This window comes from Sceloporus undulatus, chromosome 2, assembly GCF_019175285.1.
Source record: "Sceloporus undulatus isolate JIND9_A2432 ecotype Alabama chromosome 2, SceUnd_v1.1, whole genome shotgun sequence".
Lineage (NCBI taxonomy): Eukaryota > Metazoa > Chordata > Lepidosauria > Squamata > Phrynosomatidae > Sceloporus > Sceloporus undulatus.
In genome coordinates, this window is record NC_056523.1 from 192,055,346 (window position 1) to 192,060,252 (window position 4,907).

General features: G+C 44.3%; 1 protein-coding gene across 1 annotated transcript in view; it reads left to right on the forward strand.

Annotated features, from left to right (window-relative positions):
- Positions 1-4,907, forward strand: part of LOC121920508 (plexin-B3-like) — a 149,555-nt gene that overhangs the window by 110,307 nt on the left and 34,341 nt on the right. The gene's annotated exons all lie outside the window — the stretch shown is intronic.

A 4,907-nucleotide genomic window follows, 5' to 3' on the forward strand; every position in this document is an offset into this window, starting at 1 on the left:
AGTTGATATCAAGGGCCCGCTGTACACGCAAATATTCTAAAGATCTGAGGGGGGGAAATCAAAAACACTTCTGTTCCCAAGCATTTCAGATAAGGGAGACTCAAGCTGTATTACTCTGAAAAGTACATCAATGACCCAATAAGAAATAAAACAGACACATCACCATCTCTTTGGCAATATTTTGTGCCTACCTAACTCCTTCTACTCCCTCTTGTTCTGTCTTCCCCATCTCAAAAGATATGGAAGGAAGCAACTTATTTAATTTATTGAATGGAACTTGGAAATTTTGGTACCCATGGGTCTTCCTGGAATCGAACTCCAGCAGATACCAAGGGCCCACTGTATATTTGGAACCGGTATTTCTCTCTCACCCTGCACACATTTTCATTGCTCTGGAAATGTGTATGAGAGAGGGGTGTCTTTTGTCTCCTTTGCAGCCCCACCCCTTTGTCTGTGTATGTGCCTCTCACACCTTCCCCAGGGAGGTTTGCGTATGTGTGTGCGAAAGAGAGTGCATGTATGTGTGATGGTGATGTTACTCTGCTGCTGCCTCTGCTTTCTTCCAGCTGTGGCCAGGAGGGAAGAAATGAGGGCAGGATCTACTGCAAGCTCCCCCTGGTCCCTGGCTTCCTGCCTACCCACCCTACCCCCACCTGAGACTGGAGGCAGAGTGGAGGGTATATTTGAGGGGGGGGGGGGCTCAGGCAAGGGAGAAGGCAGAAGGTTTGATCTCCAGCCAGGATGTTTGCATGTTTGTCTTCTTTTTCCCTCCCTCCACCCTTGCTGGCAGATGGTTGCATTTGCTGGGTGATGAGACAGGAAAGAGTGGTAGTAGAATGTGTGTTGGGGAGGGGTACCTTATGCATTGGGGGGAAAACTTTCTACTAGAACTGAGGGGGTGGGGGAATAAAACACCTTCACATCTGTGTGTTTTAGCAACAGCTGGGCCAGGGGAATTGGAGCAGAGATGGGGGGAGGTTTTCTCGTCTCTCTGTCTCTTTCCTGATGGCATCTATCTGTCTGGCCCACATGGAGAAAGCAGGAATCCCTGCAAATTTGCAACCGTCTATTTGAAGGACATTATTTGGGCACAGGTAGTTTTCATGCACCATTTATCCCTCTTGGCGGCACACTCCATGTCCATCAACAGAGGTTGCTAAACCTGTGAGGCTGGATGGGATATCCCTTTTTTTCCTGTTGGTGTTATTACTGATTTCAAAATGCAACTACATGAAAGATAAGATCAATATTAAATTGCAAGGATCACACTCCCAGTACCTCCCATCCTCCCTTGAGGGAAGATCTTGGTTGTTTTTGCAGCTCTTACCTTTGCAGGTCATTCAAAATATACAAATGTAATAAGAATAGAAATGAGGCTGAGGCAAGGGTGTAGCTGATGGGACAAAATAAAGGCATTCTCCTCCAAATATGAATTCTGCCCCCCTGCCATGAATTTTTCCTTCAGTCCTTAAATGCAGTGTGTGTGTGTGTGTGTGTGTGTGTGTGTCTTCAGGTTGCCTGATGACTTATGGCAATCCCATGAATTTCAAAGACTTTTTTTAAAAGTGAAGATAAATCCAGTACAGTGGGCTCTTGGTATCTGGTGTGGTTTGTTCCAGGACACTGCGTGGATATCAAAACCCGTGGATGCTCAAGTCCCGTTAATTACAATCCTTTACATAAAATGGCAAAATCAAACTTGCTTGTGGGATTCATATATTTTTAGAATGTTTTCAAGCAGTGGATGGTGGAATCGGTGGCTAAAAAAATCTGTGGATACAAAGAGCCACCTGTAGTTTAAAAACTTCATTTGTGCATTAGAAATGCAAAGATATAGCCATGTTAGTCTGTAAAATCAGTACCTTTGAGACAGAGAGATGCTGTTAGACTTTTGAGTCTAACTGAAAGAAAGAAGTTGGCAGCATGAATGTTTGTAGACTTAAGTCTACTTCCAAATACAGTGGTGCCTCGGGTTACGAAATTAATTTGTTCCGCGGCCGCTTTCGTAACCCGAAAAGCCTTCGTAAGCCGAAATGCCATAGGCGCTAATGGGGAAAATCCATTTAAAATAGCACCGAAGTTTTTTCGTAACCCGAAAAAACTTTCGTAACCCGAAACAATAATTCCCTATGGGATTTTTTCGTATCCCGAAAAATTCGTAACCTGGGTATTTCGTATCCCGAGGTACCACTGTACACCTGAGGAAGGAGGCGCAGGTCTACAAAAGATCATGCTACCAACTTCTTTCTTACAGTTAGTCTCACAGGTGCTACAAAATCTCTCTACATACTGATTTAGAAATACAGTTTAGGTGTCTAAAGAAAAGGGACAGACGAAACTACCTAGTGGACGTGAAAAGCACAGCAAACAGAAGAGTCCTCACTCTCTGCAATGTAAAAAATTTGTGGACTGTCAGAAGAATTCATGAAGAGGGGCAGGGTTCTTCTTTGGGGGCGATGTCCTCATTCCCTTCTCATTCCTAAGCCGAGGGCAGAGGGCTGGGCAGTGAAACTGGGATCATCTGTGTGTCATTCATGCCCCCCCCAGCCACTCTCTCCTGCTGTGTCTGGCTGGTGTCTGAGCTGTGACCTCGCTGAGGGAGGGGGATTAATTCCAGTGGGACGTGGGCTTAATCGGCCTTCTCTGGACTGCTAAATCCCAGTCGGTGTCGGAAATGGGAGGATGGTGCTCATGTCCAAGGTGAAAGCTGCTTCAGCGAATGCCACCCCCTGCTCCTTCTGCTTGAAGTAGAAGGGATTTGATCCATTTCCTTCCCAATCCTTTAAGGACCATCCTTGCCTGCTAAGAAGGATAGAGCTTTCCACTGCAAGTTAAGCTAAGGCAGGAATTTATTCCTGAATAGCCCGTAATGTTTGTCAGAATGGTAGAGTAGAGTAGTAGGAGTCAGTGTGGTGTAGTGGCTTGAGTGTTGGACTATGACTCTAGAGATCAGGGTTCAAATCCCTGCTTGGCCATGGAAACCACTGGGTGACCTTTGGTATGTCACACACTTTCATGATCCTCAGTTCACCTTAGGGTTGCGATAAGTCAGAAATGACTTGAAGACACGCAACAACAGCAACATACAACAACAAATTAGGAGTCAGTATGGTATAGTGGTTTAAGTGTTGGACTATGACTCTGGAGACCAGAGTTCTCCGCTCGGCCATGGAAACCCATGGGGCGAGTTTTGGCATGTCATATACTCTCAGCCTCAGAGGGAAGTAAAGGCAAACCTTTTCTTAACAAATCTGACCAAGAAAGCCCTGTGATAGAATTGTCTTAGATTACCAAAGGTCAGAAACAACTTGAAGGCATACAACAACAGTGACAAAGAGTAGTGGGCCAGGACTGGGTGAACACAAATTGAGCTCCCTTTTGGCCAGATGTCTTCAAATTGCACTGCTGGACAATCAAAGTGCAGAAACTTTTATTTGTTATGAGTTGAAATGAGGGAACTGGAGTCATTACTGCTTGTTGTATGTCTTCAAGTTGCTTCTGCTTTATGGCAACTGTAAGGCAAGCCTATCATGGGGTTTTCATGGCAAGATTTGTTTAGAAAGTCTTTGCTTTTCTCAGAGGTTGAGAGAGTGTGATTTGCCCAAGGTTTCCATGGTCGAGCCTTCCATTACTGCTTAGCATCCATCTTTTTGGGATAGCATATGGTATATACTTGTCTAAGTCTAAAAATTTATGGCCAAAAATTGACCCCCAAATCCCAGGTCGACTTATTTACAGGTCACTATGGAAATGTGTTAGCAGCTCTTTCAGATTTCCTCATGCGGTTTGGAGAGGAATTTATTTCTCTCTGAAGCCAAGCAGAAAGAGTCCTGGGTGACTGATTGATATTGCTGTTTGATTAAGAGTCCATCTCCCACCCGCACATCTGGCCAAAAGGATGAAGGAAAAAGCCTCAATGAGAGTCTCTTGCTATATGCACATATACACTGAAGGAGCCTCCAAGTTTTATCCTCAACCTATCTACGGGTCATGGCAAAATCCATAATTTTGACCCCAAAACCTGACCTCGACTTATACATGAGGTCATCTTATAGTTGAGTATATACAGTAAGTATCCTTAAGGCACCACATCCGATTAGATCTTGGAAGCTAAGCAAAGGAATACCAGGTGCTGGAGGTTATATTTCAGAGGAAGGCAATGGCAAATCAGCTCTGAGCTTAAGAAAAACCCATGAAATCAGTGTTGTCACCATGAGTTGATAAGTGACTTGAAGGCATGTAACAGCAACAACATACATGTGGGAATTAATATGTGGTTCTAAGGAGTGTAATTTGAAGTTCAGACACTGAAAAACACGGGTATCTTAGGTGAGGGAAACTATCACAAAATGTTATACCAGTATTCTGGAGAGTGTGTGTAGTGCTGTCTCATAGGACAGTGGTTCCCAATCTTTGGTTGTCTAGATGTTTTGGGCTTCAACGCCCAGAAGACCTATCTAGTTTGTCAAGCTAGTTAAGAATTGTGGGAAGTCCAAAACATCTGCAAGACCCAAAGGTTGTGAACCACTCTCATACAGGGTACTGAAATGAAGGTTTGTCTCTGAGAGTGTCTACAGCAGGATGGCCAATGTGTGACCCTCCAAATGTTACATGGCTATGGCACATATCAACCTTCACTGTTGGTGATGCTGTCTGGGGTTGATGGGAGTTGCTATCTTCAACTGTTCCCCACTCTCTATGTACAAGGGATTCACTTTCTGGCTCCCTATGTCTACTGGCTAATGATGACTGGAATTCCAGCTTCACTTGTCAGCATATCGTTAGCAGAGTGGAAATAAATCTTCCTTTGTCTCCTTGAAATGTCATCAGATTGGCAGAATGTCTCCTATTTTGCACAAATTAGTCTGATTGTTGTTGGGTTTTTTGCTAGTCTTAGGGATAGGCAA